This window comes from Scyliorhinus torazame, chromosome 21, assembly GCF_047496885.1.
Source record: "Scyliorhinus torazame isolate Kashiwa2021f chromosome 21, sScyTor2.1, whole genome shotgun sequence".
NCBI classification, from domain to species: domain Eukaryota; kingdom Metazoa; phylum Chordata; class Chondrichthyes; order Carcharhiniformes; family Scyliorhinidae; genus Scyliorhinus; species Scyliorhinus torazame.
This window is the reverse complement of record NC_092727.1, coordinates 7,807,547-7,827,620: the sequence shown is the minus strand read 5'-3', so window position 1 is coordinate 7,827,620 and position 20,074 is coordinate 7,807,547. Positions and strand designations below refer to the sequence as shown.

Sequence of the window (20,074 nt, the reverse complement as noted above, 5' to 3'; positions counted from 1 at the left end):
TGCTTTCTGCTAACAGCTTATCTTCATTGAGAGAAATGCGTATTTAAACATGGAAATCCGAAAATTACCTCTATTTCAAAACATTAGTAATAAAAACATACTCGCAAAAAGTTTCAAAAGCCTTGTTTCGACGAGACAAGCTGGGAAGAGAACATCTTGACAGCACTCCCCTTGCAGGAGAGAGGGAGTGCTCGCTCTGTCGAACCTGCCGCTTTTTATACATATTTATTTCTATTTGTGAATAGCCCAATTTGTCTACTACCTCTATAATCAAGAGATTTATTAAAGTGCTTTTTTATTAAGGGGCATTTAAGTGTAGCCAATCCAACTAACCTGCACAACTTTGGGTTGTGGGGGAAAAACCCACGCAGACAGGGGGAGAATGTGCAAACTCCACACGGACAGTGACTCAGGGCCGGGATTCAAACCCGGGTCCTCAGCGCCGCAGTCCCAGTGCTAACCACTGGGCCACATGCCGCCCCCATGTTTTGTTTATTTCTTGTATGTCAAAATTTTAAATATAGAATTGGTCAGAAAGTTACTATTACAAGTGGTGCTATCTCATATGTCAAAACTATGTCACCCCAGTCCAACGCCGGCATCTCCACAATATGTCAAAACGTTATAGTTAGATAGAAGATCGCTTAATTTGTTCTATTCGTTATCTCTGATCTAGCCTTCCTCATTTGGTTTGCAGCTACAACTGCAGTGAGGTAATTGAAAGGGATTTATGTTCTGTCAAACCAAGGATCTTTTACTTCGGCCCTTTGTCCGAAACAACTTTAATTATTCTGAGGGTGAGTGGCAAGTCTTTCTTCTTCACTGTGTCTAAAGGATTCTAAAAGACATGTCTGCTATAATGATTTTATTCTACTTGGCTTAGATTCACTGTGCATCAGTTTTAAATCCTGATCCTTACAAAACCTTCTATGGTCAGTGCGATATTCATCACAAAACACACAGCGCTGCAGCACAGGGCCCCAACCAATAAGAGGGGGCCGCTGGACTTGGTGCGGGACAACAGTTTGCCAGACGTTGAGAGGTGGTGGAGACTTCGGGCAGTTCACACACGGATCTCCTGAATTGGTGTGGAATTTCTGAACTTCCATTTCAGTAAAGGTGCAAAGCAACAGCCAGGTTTCTGACATTCGGTCTGGCGGGCTAGCCTGAGGCAAGAGTGAGTTGGCGACCTAACCTCTGGGTGCGTGCCTGCAAAACCTTCGGTGAGGTGAGGAGGAGGCCCTGGCTGGTAGTAGGATAACCAACCAACTGGATAACCAACCAACCGGATAACCAACCAACAGGAAAACCAACCAACCATCCGGATAACCAACCACCCAGATAACCATCCAACCGGATAACCAACCAACAGGAAAACCATCCAACCGGATAACCAACCAACTGACTAACCAACCAATCGGATAACCAACCAACCAAATAACTGACCAACTGACCTGATAACCGACCAACTGACCGATCGACCTGATAACCGCCCAACCAACCAAAAAGAAGAGAGGCCACCAGGCCAGAGAGCCAGCAGCCAGGCAGCCAGGAGCATACACGGTGACGCCCGGCCACCCGAGCAAGAGCTGAGGTGAGTAGAGCAGCAGTCGGGAGATGTGAAGAAGGCCAGACAAGGGCTGGTGTTGTGTCTCGGGGAATCAGGGTGACTTAACAAGAGCCAGAGGCCAGCCAGGCAGGGCTGAGAGGGCTGGGTAGCAACCAACATCTTCTTTCTTCTTTTTGCGTTTGCATGTTGAACTTTTGGGGGTCAGACATTGCGGTGACATTTGTGACACTCGGCTTGCCTTGATCATCCATCGGCATCAAAGCTTTCACAAAAATTGTTGCCAGAAGCCACTGTGGTCAGAGCACGGTGGCAGGGTTCGGCATCTTTGGGGCAGGGCTCAATGTCATTGAGGATGGGACAGCATGCCACCAGGGGGTGGGGGGTGACATGGGGCCTCCACAAAGAGGGAGAATGCGGGCCCCCAAAAGTTTAAGTCCAACTCTGGCCTGTAGTCATTGGAGTTTAGAAGAATGAGAGGTGACCTTATTGAGATATATATAGGATTCTCAGGGGGCTTGACAGGGTCGATGATGAGAGGATGTTTAGGACCAGAGGGCATAATCTCAGAATACGGGTCACCCATTTAAGACAGATGTGAGGAGGAGCTTCTGTGGCTACCAGGGCAGGTCAAAGGCTAGGAATCCAAAGGCGAGTAACTCACCTCCTGATCCCCCCAAACCCTACCCACCATCTACAAGGTACAAGTAGGGAGGGTAATGGAATCCTCTCCACTTGCCTGGATGAGTGCAGCTCCAACAAGACGCTCGACACCATCCAGGGCAAAGTGGTCCGCTTGACTGCTCCTCCTTCCACAAACATTCAAACCCTCCACCAGCGACGAAAAGTAGCAGCCGTGTACCATCTACAGGATGCACAGCAGTAACTCACCAAGGTTTCTTAGACAGCACCTTCCAAACCCACAACCAGTTAGAAGGACAAGAACAGCAGCTACCTCGGAACACCACCACCTGGAGGTTCCCCTCCCAGTCGCTAACCAACCTGACTTGGAGGTAGATTGCTGCTCCTTCACTGTTGCTGGGACAACATCCTGGAACTCCCTCCCTACCAGCACAGTGGATGTACCTACACATCAAGGATTGCAGAGGTTCAAGAAGGCGCCTTCTGAAAGGCAACTTGGGATGGGCAATAAAAGCTGGCCTAATCAGCGACACACACACCCCGTAAATGAATTTTTAAAAAGATGCGGAGACGTTGTTTCCCCTTGGGGGTGTCTCGGCAAAAGGTCTCAATCCCAGAGTAAGGGGTCGCCCATTTCAGACAGCGAGGAGAAATTTCTTCTCTCAGAGGGTAGTGAATCTGTGGAATTCTTTACCGCAGAGAGCTGTCGAGGCCGGGTCGTACAGTATGTTCAAGGTTCAGACAGACAGATTTTTAATCAGTGAGGGAATCGAGGGTTATGGGGATAAGGCGGGAAAGTGGAGTTGAGGATTATCATGTCAGATCAGTCATTGAATGGCGGTGCGTACTTGATGGGCCGAATGGCCTACTTCTGCTTCTATGTCTCATGGACTAACGGTACAGGCATCAAGGACAGAGCTACAACGCCAGATGCACCAAGTGTCTGAAAGAAGAACACAATTGCAGGAAAAGCTGAACCCCACACTACCTTCCAAACGTGCCACCTCGTCAATTTATCTCCAACTCTCCAATAATTTGTCAATGTCTCACGCTGCAGGTATCAACTGATCTCAATGCTCCAACTTGAGGACTATCGCCCAGTGAGGAAGCAGCTCCGAAAACTGTCATTCTCAATCCTCTCAGCCCACTCCTTTCTAATTTCTTCAGTGCCATTATCCAAACCTCTGGCTACCTTAACTGGAACCCATCTCCTCCCGTGCGCTCACTGACTGCTGTCCAGAAACGCTTTGATTCTAAAATACTCTTTCCAGTTTTCAAATCCTCCCTCCCTCTCCCTGTCACCTTCCATGATCGCTGCACTCCAACAATGGTTAGTCTTCTTGCATGTTCCCGAATTTAATCGCTCCTTGAGCTGCAGAGGGCTCAAGCTCTGGAATTCCTTCCCCAAACCTCTTCAGCTCTCTCTCCTCCTTTAAGATGCTCTTTAACACCTACCTCTTTGACCAAGGTTTAGGTCACCTGACCCAACATCTCTTTATGTGCTCAGGAGTCAAACTGGTCTGATAATTAGCAGTGTGAAGTGCGACGTTAACTTTGTTGACTAGGTTAAAGGGGTTGATAAACACAAGTTGTTACTGTTGAAAGCAAGAAAACTCTGAGATACTTCACAGGTAACGGAGAATTACACAGACATTTAAAGCCCATTTGGCCCGACCAGTCTGTGCTGTTGCGTGTTCTCTGCACAAGTCTTCTCCCTCCAACTACTTCATGTCCAGGATATTTTTTTATTTCCTTTTTCTGTCTTAACTCATCTAATTTTCTTTTGCAAACATCAAAGCTGCTTGCTTTAACTGAACTAGGAAGAAAACCAGAATAATCGGGGAAGGAACAGAAGCAATAATCCAGGCTGTGTTAACTGGGCTTTAAGGATACCCCTGAGGAGTCAGAGTTTGAACCATTCAGCCCCTCGAGTCTGTCGCACTGTTCAGTGAGATCATCGCTCATCTCTGATCTAACCATTGGTTAACAAACATCGATCAATCTCAGCTTTAAAATGAATAATTGATCCAACATCTGTTGCCGTTTGTGGAGGAGAATTCCAAACTTCCATCGTCCTTTGTGTTCTATAACATTTCCTAATATCATTCCGGAAACTCCTGCCTCTAATTGTTTCTCATCAGTGTCAGTGCTGGGGGGGGGGGGTCAAAGATGTCGTGCGAAAAATAAAAATACGCAAACCTTGAATGTTGAGGGAAGTGCTGCTGAACACCTTCGATTATCTTGGACAGAGAGTCAGCAGCCATGGGACTGTATCCGATTCTATCCGGAAACCCGGTTTCAGGCCACACAGGGTGCAAACGCTACAGGTAAAAGTGACAAAGACCAGCAACCCCCCCGAGGTGGCAGCGTGATTGAAAATACAAACAGCACATTGGACTCAGACAGATGGATTTACAGGAGGGATGAATCAAAAAATCAAAACACAACCATTCCTACCTTCTAACCTCACCTGATGAAGGAGCAATGCTCCGAAAGGTAGTGATTCCAAATAAACGTGTTGAACTTTAACCTGGTGTTGCAAGACCTCTTACGCTAACTTCTATCTCATTGATATAAGTGAATAATCTGTCCCTCACTTCCAAACACACTCACCATCAAAACAATTCAGTATTTACCCAAGTAAACAGTGAAAATGGGTAAATGGGCAGGTCCTGGATCAGGCATTATTTGGTGTCGTACAAACATCAAAGAATAACTTGCATTTAGATGGCATTGTGGTAATGTCAGTGGACTGGTAATCCAGATGCCAGGTTAATGTCATGGGGACATGGGTTCAAACCCACCACGGAGCTGGTGGAATTTGAATTCAATCTACAATGATGGTGACCATGAACGTATTGTTGGTTGTTGGTGAAAACCCATTGCATTCACTAATGCCCTTTAGGGAAGGTTTAGCCTACACGTGATTCCAGATCCATAGCAAAGTGGCTGACTCTTAACTAGCAAGCTACTCAGAATGGGCGGCACGGTAGCACAGTGGTTAGCATCGTTGCTTCACAGCACCAGGGACCCGGGTTCGATTCCCGGCTTGGGTCACTGTCTGTACGGAGTCAGCATGTTCTCCCCGTGTCTATGTGGGTTCCTCCGGGTGCTCCGGATTCCTCCCACGAGTCCCGAAAGACGTGCTGTTAGGTAATTTGGACATTCTGAATTCTCCCTCCGTGTACCCGAACAGGCGCCGGAGTGTGGCGACTAGGGGCTTTTCACAGTAACTTCATTGCAGTGTTATTGGAAGCCTCCTTGTGACGATAAAGATTATTATTAGTTGAAAGGCAATTAGGAATGAGAAATCAATTCTGATCTTAACAGCGACGCTCTATTTTAAAATATGCAGCATCCTTTAACTCAGTGAAGCAGCTTCACAGAAGTGTGATCAGTTAGAATACACCACTGATCACATAAGGAGACAATAGGATGTGATCAAAAGTTGGTGAAAGAGATAGATTTTCAGGAGTGTCTTAAAGGAGGTGAGAGAGAGACACAGATGTTTAGAGAAGAAATTTCACAGTTCAGAATGCAGGCAGCCAATGGTACAATTATTAAAACAGGGGGTGCAGATATCTTGGAGAGCGATCGGAGATTACAGAGATAGGGAGGGACAAGGCCACGGAAGGATTTGGAAGCGAGAATAAGAATTTTTAAATCACAATGCTGCTTGACCAGGAGCCAAGGTAGGTCAGTGAGCACAGGGGTGATAGTGGAACAGGGTTTGGCGCAGCAGAGGTTTGGATGACCTCAAGATTACAATTTGCAACCTCATGTTTACACCCCAATCTCACAAACGCTGATGGACATGAAAAGCCTAATTCGCCTAACAAGCCTACCCCGCACTCTTGGGACAGCAGGAGGAGTTGGACTAACTGGATTGCTTTTCAAAAGGACTGGCACAGACTCAATGTGGCGAATAACCTATCCCTATTCCGCAAGGGTGTTTATGATCTCGATTGCCTGGAGACAAAGTTTATTGTCCCAACTTGATCTCAGCGAAGATCTGTGCTCAGTTCATGTCTAGCAGCATCTGACCTGTGTGGTTTACAAGTGTCATGGGAATGTTACTTTAAGAAATGTTTGGCTGCTCAAGTGGCTGCAGTGATGTCAGAGTGTGGGTGGAGCTGAGCTCTGGCTCTGCTTTTTAGTTTCGCTTTGAAGAAAAGCTTGGGTGTGTCTGTGTTTTTTTAGTTTTGTTTTAGTGTTGGAGCTGCAGCCAGCCAAAGAAGGTGTAATTTTGATTTCTCTGCCATCTAAAGACTATCTCTAGATCATTTGGTGAATTCAAAGTGATAACTGCTCTCAGAAGAGAATTTAAACCTGATGTGCTTCTGTAGAAAGGGTTTTTGTCTTATGGATGTTAAAAGGAAAGTTTAAGAATTACTTAGAGTGTTGAATTATTTGGGGGTTGTATTTAAATTGATGGTTGCAAAGATGTTCACTGTATGTTTTAAAAAGGTTAACTAAGTTCATAGAATAAACATTGTTTTGCTTTAAAAAATACTTTTAGATTTCTGCTGCACCACGCCTGTAGAGTGGGCCGTGTGCTCCCCATACCACAATCTAGTTAGAATAATAAGCACAGAAAGGATGCCATTCAGCCCATCATGTCTAAGCGAACTCTTTGAAAGATTCTATTCAATTAATCGCATCACCCTGCTCTGTGCTCACAGCTCTTCAAATACTTCACTCCAAGTATGTATCCAATTCTATTTGAAATGTCAAGACTGAATCTGCTTACATTGTCCTTTCAGGCAGCACATCCCAGATCATAATAATTTCCCGTGCTTCAAGAAAAACCTTCCCAGCTCTCCCTCTGCTTCTTTTCTCAACACCCTGAATTGTGTCTCCTCTGGTTACCGACTCTCCTACCAGTAGAATCGGTTTCTCCTTATTTCCTCTATTAAATCACAGCCCACCACAAAGAGCATTTTCTCTGCAAATTGCAAAGAGGAATATATGGTTTGATGTTTTTCTACTTTTCTTGTGTTGTCACATACCTGGCTTTGTATCTTGTGGACGAGGCCACATATCCTACTGACCATCTGCAATCCATCGTCGGAGAATTCCTGGCTGACGTTCTTCCCGATGTATTCGTAATATTGTTTAATCACTTCCCTGAATGTGAAAGCAGATACATCACCTGTTAGTTAGTTCCCTTATGACAAGATGCTCAGGGTGGAAGGTGGGTGCGTGCATTCTGTGATTTTTACTTTTCTTTGTTAACAAAATAAGCATTCAGTGGGTAAACCCAGTAAACTCCCAGTCTATATGGAGCTACATTCAAAGAGCAGTGGTATGGCCATAGCACATGCTAATTGCGGAATAAACCAAAGCCCAGAGTAAAACTTGGCTCACGGATCATATTTTTTGTTTTGCATTCTGATAACAAGAAGAAAAGGTTTTGATCTCTGTCATGAGAATGTCGCTTTAAGAAATGGTTAGCTGCTCATGTTACTGCAGCGATGTCAGAGTGTGGGTGGAGCTGAGCTCTGGTTCTGCTTTTAGTTCCACTTTGAGAAAAGCTTGGGTGTGTCTGTCTTTTTGGTTTCGTTTTTCAGTGTGTTGCAGCTGAAGTCAGACAAAGCAGCTGTACTGTTGAGCTCTCTGCCATGAAGGACTATCTCTTAATCATTTGGTGAATTCAGAATTATAAATGTTTTCAGTATTGAATGTAAACTCTGATGTGCTTCTGTTTAAAGATTTGTGAAGTCTTTTGGGTGTAAAAGGACAGCATACAGGTTACTTAGTGTTGTATTCTTTGGGGGTTATCCTTGAATTATGGTTGCTAAGATATTCACTGTTTGTTTTAAAAAGGTTAACTTGAGTTCATAGAATAAACATTGTCTTGTTTTAAAAAAAACTTTTCAATTTCTGCTGTACCACACCTGTATAGTGGGCCGTGTGCTCCCCATACCACAATATATTAAACGTTGTGGATCAGGTGAACTCCATGATACACTTTGGGGTTCTCTAAACCCTGGCCCATAACATCTCTGCTGCAAGAAGTCCAGTAACACTTTCAGGATTTTGAAAATTAAAAGATATAGTAAAGGAAGAAAGGAAAACTTAAACATTTAAAATTACAGTTACACTGTTAACATTACAAAATGTTCCCCAAAAGACTCCCTGCCTGATCAGGCCCACAAGTAAACATCTTCCAGGCAACACTCCCTTATTGATGTTTAACTCTAAAATTCCAGTAATATTATCCAAGCCAAAACTGCTGTCGCTTTAATAACAGGTGTCCCATTCTACCTCTGAAACTCTGCTTCACACTGCTGTGGGAATCCAAGGAACTGGAGACCCAAACTGCTTTTTGTAGCCCAAGGGTAGAATTCAACCAAAAGATTTTGAAGTGTCACTTTGGGTGAGTTTGTAAGGGTGGTTCTCGCCGGCTTTTTGGATGAGATCCACACCGCTATTCAGCCACACTTCCTTTTGGGCCTTGGGGAGTTTGTCAAAGGGAACAAAGTCCCCGAGCGACTGCATTTAGCCACCTGTTTCCCAGCACTCGCAGTGCCAAAAAAACATGCAACGATTCAAGGCGACTCGTGTTGAATAAGGAGCCTGAACAGGGAACGCACAGCCAAGGCTGCACATAGCACCATTTTTTACAATGAGGAGTTTCACTTGCCAGTACTCGCAATTGTAGCAAGAGATCGAGGTGCCATTTATAAATGGCGTCCCAATCTCTGAGGCCCAGAAAAGAATCCCCACCCTCCCTCCCAGCCCAAACGCAATATGGGAGGGGCTACCCACGCCGAGCAACCCCGGCTCGATCGCGGGCGCACAAAAAATGTCAGCTTGGCAGAGCCAACCTGGCACCTTGGCAATGCCACCTGGGCACCTTAGCAGTGCCAAGGTGCCAGGCTGGCATCAGCAGTGCCAGGGCGCCACCCTGTCCAAAGGGCATGTAGCTGGGGGCCTCCGAACCCCTGGAGATCCCCATGAGTGCCGTTCCGTCTGGTATCCCTTTGTGCGGACTAGTATCAAACGGCACTCGCCCGAGGTCTCGGCAAAGGGATTGAATTCCAAAGCCTCAGGTACCTTGGGAACCTGCACATTAGAGTGAAGCTTACTGCCTCGCCCTGATATGCAGATTTGCCAAAAGGTGATCCCTCCTATGGTGAGTGGGATTCACATCACGTTTCGCGAGATGGCGTTGAATCTCACGAGGTGTTGCGAGCCGGGTAGATCCCGGGAGAGGGGTCTCCTGGCTTTCAAAGGCCACACTGCGCCACGGCGAGCTGCTTTTCGGGAGCAGTGTGGCCGTAGGATTGCGCCCTCAGAAATTTATGCATCACTGGGGAGCTGAACCCGTTGGCCAGGCTGCCTCCCCAGAGACCGGGCCGCCATTGTGAAAGGGTGTCCTGATCTGTAAGTGAGTTTGAGGGATCCCACACCTGCCAACCGTTAACAATGTCACTCTCCACACACATGGGCATTACCCCGCACCCCACCCCAAGTCAGGACACCCTGCTATGGGGTCACTGACGGCCCCCCCTTTGCAGGCCTCCCCACCCCCTCTCTCGGGCCGCCCCCTTTCAGGATCCCGACTACTAGCCCCCAATCTTAATGAGGCCCCTTCCTACCAGACCTTCACCCCCATCCTTCATAATGCGCCTTGTCCCCCCTTTCATGGACATGGCCCCCCTCATGCTCCACCCTTGGCAGTGTCACCCAGGCACCTGAGCATCCCCCGCACTGCCTGTCTAGCACTCTGTCAGTACCCTGGCTAAGATGGCAGTGCCAAGGTGCCAGGCTAGCAGTGCCAACAGAGAGTTAGGGAGCCACCCGCATTGTCCCCGAGCATCCGGTGGCCAGGGAAACGCCCCCAGGTTCCGCCACATCTATGTGGGCCAGTACTAACTGGCGCTTGTTCGAGGCCTTGTTGGGAAGGCTGGGGGAATCCGGCATAGCAAATCTAAATGAGCCACATCCCATGTCACAATAAGTGAAAAATAAAATTAGTCTCTGTCTGGAGCCTGTTCCACTTTTCAATGAGACCATATCTGATCTGTGACCTAACTCCAGTTACCCACATTTTCCATTTGTCACTTGTGGTGAACCACGTATTGCTACTATATATATATTTACCTTTATTCGTCCTACTGTTATCCACCACTGTATATATGTTCACTGTTGTTCTTATTCACTGTTACTTACTGTTGTTGTGTTGATGCTTCTGTTGGCTCCGCCTATGGCTCCGCCCCTCGGGGGAGGTATATAATTGGCAGACCTGTGGCCAGCTCTCAGTGCGGGAGCAGCAGCAGGCTGGCATACTTAAGAACATAAGAACTAGGAACAGGAGTAGACCATCTGGCCCCTCGAGCCTGCTCCGCCATTCAATGAGATCATGGCTGATCTTTGTGGACTCAGCTCCACTCTCCGGCCCGTATACCATATCCCCGAATCCCTTTATTCTTTAGAAAGGTATCTATCTTTTTCTTAAAAACGTTTAAAGAAGGAGCCTCAACTGCTTCACTGGGCAAAGAATTCCAGAGATTCACAACCCTTTGGGTGAAGAAGTTCCTCCTAAACTGGGTCCTAATTCTACTTCCCCTTGTTTTGAGGCTATGCCCCCTAGTTCTGCTTTCCCTGACCAGTGGAAACAACCTGCCCGCATCTATCCTATCTATTCCCTTCATAATTTTATATGTTTCAATAAGATCCCCCCCGCATCATTCTAAACTCCAATGAGTACAGTCCCAGTCTACTCAACCTCTCGTCATAATCTAATCCCCTCAACTCTGGGATCAACCTAGTGAATCTCCTCTGCACTCCCTCCAGTGCCAATATGTCCTTTCTCAGGTAAGGAGACCAAAACTGAACACAATACTCCAGATGTGGCCTCACCAACACCTTATACAATTGCAGCATAATCTCCCTAGTCTTGAACTCCATCCCTCTAGCAATGAAAGACAAAACTCGATTAGCCTTCTTAATCACCTGTTGCACCTGCACACCAACTTTTTGTGACTTGTGCACCAGCACACCCAGGTCCCTCTGCACAGCAGCATGTTTTAACATCTTACCGTTTAAATAATAATCCATTCTGCTGTTATTCCTCCCAAAATGGATAGCCTCACACTTGGCAACATTGAATTCCATCTGCCAGACCCTAGCCCATTCACCTAACCTATCCAAATCCTTCTGCAGACTTCCGGTATCCTCTGCACTTTTTGCTTTACGACTCATCTTAGTGTCGTCTGCAAACTTTGCCACATTGCACTTGGTCCCCAACTCCAAATCATCTATGTAAATTGTGAACAACTGCGGGCCCAACACTGATCCTTGAGGGACCCTACTAGTTACAGGTTGCCAACCAGAGAAACACCCATTTATCCCCACTCTCTGCTTTCTGTTAGTTAACCAATCCTCTACCCATGCGACCACTTTACCCTCAATGCCATGCATCTTTAGTTTATGCAGCAACCTTTTGTGTGGCACCTTGTCAAAAGCTTTCTGGAAATCCAGATATACCACATACATTGGCTCCCCGTTATCTACTGCACTGGTCCAGTTATATCCGGCAACGACCGCTCAAAAGGGGTGCCCTCGACCGCAAAGACACGGTACAGCTATCTACCTTGTTAGAGGTAGCATTCCAGAGTTTGGATGCCTTCACGCCTGACCACGCGTGGACGTCGGAGGCGCGGACATCACCCGACCCGGGCGTGTCCCATGCCTGTGCCGCACGGCTGCCCGCCAACTCCGGGGGGGGCCGTTCTGCTACTTCTGCAGCCAGGGCCAGCACCCCAGGCAGCGTTGTCCAGCTCGGAACGAGACCTGCAACGAATGCGGTAAGAAGCGGCATTTTGCCAAAGTCTGCCTGGTCCGACCTAAGGTTCCCAAATCGAAAGCCTGCCAGGCCCGACCTGAAGCTCACAGATCCCGCAGTGTGGCATCGTGCCTGCCGGTACCGCCCCCTTCTGACGCATCACCCACCTCGTGCAGCCCGTGGGGGCCGCCATTTTGTCTGCCATCTTTAACACCGCCCACCACGTGCGACCTGTGGGGGCCGCCATCTTGGACGCCGCCCGTCACGTGCGACTGATTGAGGCCGCCATTTTGGGACCAACCCACTACCGCCGACCGGACCAGTCATCCGCAGCTCGGCTCTGTTACACTCGACCAGTCCCGGCCCCATCACCTCAAGAACTCTGTGATGGCCGTCCGGGTGAATGGGAATGAGACGTCCTGCCTCTTCGACTCTGGGAGCATGGATAGCTTTGTCCATCCGGATACGATAAGGCGCTGCTCCCTCCGGATTTTCCCCGTGTCCCAAACAATCTCCCTTGCTTCGGGATCATATTCCGTGCAGATCCGGGGGTACTGTGTCGCAAACCTTGTGATACAGGGCGTCGAGTACGCCAACTTTAAACTTTACGGCCTCTCCCATCTCTGCGCTCCCCTCTTATTAGGACTGGATTTCCAGTGTAACCTCCGAAGCCTGACCTTGAAGTTCGGTGGACCCCTGCCCCCTCTCACCGTCTGTAGCCTTGCGACCCTTAAGGTCGCCCCTCCCTCGCTCTTTGCGAACCTCACCCCCGACTGTAAGCCCGTCGCCACCAGGGGAAGACGATACAGTGCTCAGGACAAGGCATTTACCAGGTTGGAGGTCCAGCGACTCTTGCGGAAAGGGATCATTGAGGCCAGTAACAGCCCCTGGACAGCCCAAGTGGTGGATGTCAGGACCGGGGAGAAGAACCGGATGGTCGCCGACTACAGTCAGACGATCAACCGGTACACGCAACTCGATGCGTACCCTCTTCCCCGTATATCTGACATGGTCAACCAGATTGTGCACTACTGAGTCTTCTCCACGGTAGACTTGAAGTCCGCGTACCACCAGCTCCCTATCTGCCCGGAGGACCGCCACTGCACTGCCTTTGAGGCAGATGGCCGCCTCTACCACTTCCTCAGGGTCCCCTTCGGCGTCACCAATGGGGTCTCGGTCTTCCAACGAACGATGGACCGAATAGTTGACCAGTACGGGCTGCAGGCCACGTTCCCGTATTTGGATATTGTCACCATCTGCGGCCATTATCAGCAGGACCACGACGTTAACCTTAAGAAATTCCTCCACACCTCCCAACTCCTTAATTTGACCTATAACAAGGAGAAATGTGTTTCCGCACACCCCAACTAGCCATCCTTGGCTACGTTGTGGAAAACGGAGTCTTAGGGCCCGACCCCGATCGCAATTCCCCCTCCCCCACTGCCCCAAGGCCCTGAAGAGATGCCTGGGGTTCTTTTCCTACTAAGCCCTGCGGGTCCCCAATTATGCGGACGAGGCCCACCCACTTATCAAATCCACCATCCACGTGGATGGCTGAGGCCCACTTGGCCTTCGACCGCATCAAGACAGACATTGCCAAGGCCACGATGCATGCTGTGGACGAGTCCATTCCGTTCCAGGTGGAGAGCGATGCGTCGGACTTTGCCCTGGCCGCTACCCTCAACCAGGAAGGCCCGTGGCTTTCTTGTCCCGTACCCTCCATGCCTCCGAGATTCGCCACTCCTCTGTCGAGAAGGAAGCTCAAGCCATTGTGGAAGCCGTGCGACATTGGTGGCATTACCTGGCCGGCAAGAGATTCACTCTCCTCACTGACCAACGGTCGGTTGCCTTCATGTTCAATAACACACAGCGGGGCAAGATCAAGAACAACAAGATCTTGAGTGGAGGATCGAACTCTCCACCTTTAACTACGATATCTTGTGTCGTGCTGGGAAACTCAATGAGCCCCCAGGTGCCCTGTCCCGCAGTACATGCGCCAGCGCGCAACAAGATCAACTTCGGGCCATCCACAATGGCCTCTGTCATCCAGGGGTCACCCGCCTTCTCCATTTCATCAAGGCCCGCAACCTGCCCTACACTACTGAGGACCATGACCGGGGACTGCCAAGTCTGCGCGGAGTGCAAGCAGCACTTCTATCAGCCAGACAGGGCTCACCTGGTGGAAGGCCTCCCGCCCCTTTGAACTCCTCAGTGTCGATTTCAAAGGGCCCCTCCCCTCCACTGACTGTAACGTGTACTTCCTCAACATCGTTGACGAGTACTCCTGTTTTCCCTTTGCCATCCCCTGCCCCGCCATGACCTCGGCCACTGTCATCAAGGCCCTACACAGCATCGTCACCTTGTTTGGTTTCCCCACCTACATCCACAGTGATCGGGGCTTCTCTTTTATGAGCGATGAGCTCCGTCAGTTCCTGCTTAGTAAGGGCATCGCTTCGAGCAGGACGACCCCGGGGAAATGGGCAGGTGGAGAGGGAGAGCGCGACGGTCTGTAAGGCCGTCCTACTTGCCCTACAGTCTAGACGTCTCCCAGTCTCCCGCTGGCAGGAGATCCTTCCCAATGCGCTCCACTCCATCCGGTCGCTTCTGTGCACCGCCACTAACGAGACTCCTCACGAACGTTTGTTTGTCTTCCCCAGGAAGTCCATCTCCGGGGTCTCGCTTTCGTCCTGGCTGACAACACCATGGCCTGTCCTCCTCAGAGGCACGTGAGGAGCCATATGTCCGACCCCCTGGTCGAGAGGGTTCAGCTCCTTCACGCCAACCCTCAGTATGCATACGTGGCACACCGCAACGGACGGCAGGACACAGTCTCCCTCCGGGATTTGGCACCCGCAGGTTCCCCAGCAACCATCACCAACGCACCCACCCCTACACCGCCTATCACCATCACTCGAATGTGGCGGGACTTGGCACCGACAAGCCCTCCCTGGGGGCGTTACCACTGTCCCCGCCCCTACACCTTCTCACTCTCCGTCAGCACATCACGATGAAGTTGCAGACAACACGCTCCCGGAGTCAAAGGTCCCGACACCCGTGCCCACACCGCAGCCGGGGCTGAGGCGATCACGGCGGAAGATCAAGGCTCCCGTCAGACTCAACCTGTGAGTCCACTTCACCTCCGTTGGACGTGAATCACGTATTGCTACTGTATATATATTTACCGTTATTCGTCCTACTGTTATCCACCACTGTATATATATTCACTGTTACTTACTGTTGTTGTGTTGATGCTTCTGTTGGCTCCGCCCCTCGGGGGAGGTATATAATTGGCAGACCTGCGGCCAGCTCTCAGTGCGGGAGCAGCAGCAGGCTGGCATGCGTCTTAGCTTATTAAAACCACTGTTCTCTTCCACAACTCGACTCGTGTGAATTGATGGTCCATCATCACTTAATACCATTGGTTAGCAAAATCGATCAATCTCAGCTTTAAAATGAACAATTGATCGAACATCTATTGCCGTTTGTGGGGGAGAATTCCAAACCTCCATTGTCTTTTGTGTTATATACCATTTCCTAATATCGTTCCTGAAACGCCTGCCTCTGATTGTTTCAGTGTCAGTGCTGGGGGGGGGGGGTCAAAGGTGCCGTGCGGAAAATAAAAATACGCAAACCTTGAATGTTGAGGGAAGTGCTGCTGAACACCTTTGATTATCTTGGACAGAGAGTCAGCAGCCATGGGATTGTATCCGATTCTATCCGGAAACCCGGTTTCAGGCCACACAGGGTGCAAACGCTACAGATAAAAGTGACAAGGACCATCAACCCCCCCCGAGGTGGCAGCGTGATTGAAAATACAAACAGCACATTGGACTCAGACAGATGGATTTACAGGAGGGATGAATCAAAAAAATCAAAACACAACCATTCCTACCTTCTAATCTCACTGATAAACATCTGAATAAGTGAATAATGTTACCCTCATTTCCAAACACACGCACCATCAAAACTACTCATAGGTATTACATATTTAAGACCACAGGAACTGCTCCTCCATTCAAAAAGATCATGGATCTTTTTACCCGCCCCCTCACCATAACCCTTTATTCCTTTACAGTTCCAAAATCTATCTATCTTTGCCTTAAAACATTCAACGAGGTAGCCTCAACTGCTTCACTGAGCAGAGAATTACACAGATTCATGACCCTTTGGGTGAAGAAGTCCCTCCTCAACTCAGTCCTAAATCTGCTCCCCCTTATTTTGAGGCTATGCCCCCCCCCCCCCCCCCCCCGTTCTAGTTTCATCCGCCAGTGGAAACAACCTCCCTGCTTCCATCTTAACTGTTCTCTGCATAATTTTATATGTTTCTGTCAGATGTTTCTACCACCAAGAAAGCACTACAGCGCCTATACTTCCTCAGGAAACTAAGGAAATTTGTCATGTCCATACCAACTTTTACAGATGCACCACAGAAAGCATCCTGTCTGGCTGCATCACAGCCTGGTATGGCAACTGCTCGGTCCAGGACCGCAAGAACCTTCAGAGAGTCGTGAACACCGCCCAGTCCATCACGCGAACCCGCCTCCCATCCATTGACTCCATCCACACCTCCCGCTGCCTGGAGAAAGCGGGCAGCATAATCAAAGACCCCTCCCACCTGGCTTACTCACCCTTCCAACTTCTTCCATCGGGCAGGAGATACAGAAGTCTGAGAACACCCACGAACAGACTCAAAAACAGCTTCTTCCCCACTGTCACCAGACTCCTAAATGACCCACTTATGGACTGACCTCATTAACACTACACCCTGTATGCTTCATCCGATGCCGGTGTTATGTAGTTACATTGTGTACCTTGTGTTGCCCTATTATGTATTTTCTTTTATTCCCTTTTCTTCCCATGTACTTAATGATCTGTTGAGCTGCTCGCAGAAAAATACTTTTCACTGTACCTCAGTACACGTGACATAAACAAATCCAATCCAATCCAGATTCCCCCTGATTCTTCTGAATTCCAATGAGCGTAGTCCCAGTCTACTCAATCTCTCCTCATAAGCCAATCCTCTCAACTCCAGAATCAATTTAGGAAATCTCCTGCAAGAAGTCATGAGTTCTTGTCCCACTCTGGAGACGTGACCATGTAATATCGGCTGACACTCCAGTGCAGTACCGAGGCAGCACAGCACTGCCAGAGGTGCCGTTTGGACATAGTGTTGAACCACGGGGCTGACTGTCCTTGCAGGGCATGTAAAAGATCCCAAGGCACTATGTCGAAGATGAACAGAGAGGCTGCCAGATTGTACATCGTGACCTGGGAATGTGCAAGGCTGAGGCAGGGAAGGATATCCATGAGCTACTTTGGGAAACAGTAAAACTCAACACATTAAAATAAGAAAACACAGCCCTGGCTGTCACCTGTTGTGATGACTATTTCTTACTCCAAAGGTTTTTTAAATTTTCAAATCTTGCCACAACAGTTTGGGACAGGACCAGGTGTCCCGCGAACACGGAGGGATGTAACCTGCCTGGAGTCACTGCCAGATGTCAACGAGGACGGCCTGCTACAAATATGGCAGGAAAAGCAATCCCTTTGTTCGAGAGGAAGATAATCCAGCACGCACCCTTTGGGTTATGTGGATTCACAGACGGAATCACTGGAAGGGAGTGAGAGAAGGGGCCATCAGTCTAACCCTCTCACAGAACCTTCTCCTAGTGTCAACTGAACAATAAGCCCATAAGATCTAGGAGCAGAAGTTGGCCATTCGGCCCATCGAGTCTGCTCTGCCATTCAATGAGATCATGATTGATCTGATGTGATAACTTCCACTTTCCCGCCTTATCCCCATAACCCTCGATTCCCTTACTGATTATCTCATCCTTGAGCATACCTTGGTTTTTAAAATAAATTTAGAGTACCCAATTATTTTTTTCCAATTAAGGGGCAATTTAGCGTGGCCAATCCACCTAACCTGCACATCTTTTGGGTCATGGGGGTGAAACCCACGCAGACACGGGGAGAATGTGCAATCTCCACACAGACAGTGACCCAGGGCCGGGATTGAACCTGGAACCCCGGCGCCGTGAGGCCGCAGTGCTAACCACTGTGCAGTAAAGAGTTCCACAGATTCACTACCCTCTGAGAGAAGAAATTCTTCCTCATCTCTGCGTTAATTCGGCAACCCCTCACTCTGAGATTCTGCCTTCTGGTCCTAGACTTTTCTACAAGAGGTAATAACCTCTCAGCATTGAGCCTGTCAAACCCCCTGAGAATCCGATATGTCTCAATAAGGTCACCTCTCATTCTTCTAAACTCCAATGAGTACAGACCCAATCTACTCAACCTCTCCTCATAAAAAAATCTCTCCATATCCGGGATCAACCCAGTGAACCTTCTCTGGACTGCCTCCAATGCCAGTCTATCTTTCCTTAGATAAGGGGGCCCAAACTGTTCACAGTATTCCAGCTGTGGTCCGGTTAGTGCCTTGTGTAGTTTTAGCAAGACTTCCCTATATTCCATACTGTCTAAAATAAAGGCCAATATTCCATTTGCCGGCCCCCATATCTGCCAAACTTGCACGACGACCCTCAAATCCCTCTGTTAGAATCCCAGACAGGAAGCTCAACAATTTTCAATTTGCATAACTGTGAGGAAAGAATACTTACCCCGGCAGTGATTAAACTGACGAGTAGGTATTTTTAAAAATGTTAATAGAAAATTTAATTTAAAAACAATCAATTAGCAACAAAGTAACAGCTTTACAGTAAACAGTTCTTAAATAAAAGGTAAAACTTTAACTTTCTCCCGATACTGCAGCTATATATATTCCAATTAAGCAAACCAATATATTTCAAAGACCACTTATAAATAAAGTTAACAATCAGGCTTACTTGCATTCTGTGCAAAGAACTTGGAGAGAACCTTTCAGGAATTAGTTTAAGCCCTGTCTTGTCAGACTAGAATCCTATGGCAAACTGCAAAACTACAGATGGACTTGTCTCCACCACTTAATTACATCATAAGGGATTACTCGGTCTCCTCCCACTAAGATATCCCATGAACTGTTATCCAGGACTAAGCACCATCCCTCATAAATTACCCACACCCCAGGAATCCTCTAAAATCAAAATAATATTTCATTAGCCACCTGTCTGTAAACCAATGGTACCTCACTCTTATGACTCCTTAATCACAGATTTAGCAGACATAGGAATGTATCCTGTACCTAAGTTTTTTTTAAAAACAACATTACTGCAAAAACTAGAATATATAACAATTTCATACATTCATCACATTTCTCTGCTGCAGCTTTCTGCAGTCTTCCTCCATTTATACAATATTCAGCTCCTTTATTTTCCTACCAAAGTGCATAACTTCATATTTTCCTCCATTATATTCCATCTGCCAAGTTTTTGTCCATTCACTTAACTTGTCTATATCCCTTTGTATACTCTTTGCGTCAGCTTCACCACTTGCATTCCCATCTATTTTTATATCATCCGCACATGTGGCAATAATATTCGCTTCCCTCATCCAAGTTATTAAAATATATTGTAAATAATTATGGCTCCAGTACTAATTCCTTTGGCACGCCACTAGTTACATGTTGCCATCCTGAATATGTCCCTCTTATCTGAACTCTCGGTCTTATATTAGTTAGCCAATCCTCTATCCCTGCTAATATACTACCTACAACACCGTGGGCTCTTATCTTATTAAGTAGACTTTTGTGTGGTACCTTATTGAACACTTTTTGGAAATCCAAGTATATTACATCTACTGGCTCTCCTTCATCTACCCTGCTCATTACCACCTCAAAGAATTCTAATAAATCTGTGAGGAATGAATTCCCCTTCAGGAGGCCATGCTGACTCTGCTTGATTATATGATGCATTTTTGAATAAAAGCAAATTACTGCGGATGCTGGAATCTGAAACCAAAGAGGAAATGTTGGAAAATCTCAGCAAGTCTGGCAGCATCTGTAGGGAGAGAAAAGAGCTAGCGTTTCGAGCCCAGATGACCACTTTGACAAAGAGTCACCGGACTCGAAACGTTAGCTCTTTTTTCTCCCTACAGATGTTGCCAGACCTGCTGAGATTTTCCAGCATTTTCTCTTT

The 20,074-nt window shown here is 47.8% G+C and overlaps 1 protein-coding gene and 1 long non-coding RNA gene across 3 annotated transcripts in view; one reads left to right on the top strand and one right to left on the bottom strand.

The window, feature by feature from the left end:
• Nucleotides 1-20,074, top strand: part of LOC140398135 (interleukin-18-like) — a 76,127-nt gene that overhangs the window by 12,774 nt on the left and 43,279 nt on the right. The window lies entirely within an intron of this gene.
• The window catches only part of LOC140398136 (uncharacterized), a 56,662-nt gene that overhangs the window by 12,328 nt on the left and 24,260 nt on the right, over nucleotides 1-20,074 (bottom strand). The window contains exon 2 of the long non-coding RNA XR_011937423.1: nucleotides 7,219-7,336. This is a non-coding gene — a long non-coding RNA (uncharacterized lncRNA). The remainder of the gene's footprint in view (nucleotides 1-7,218; nucleotides 7,337-20,074) is intronic.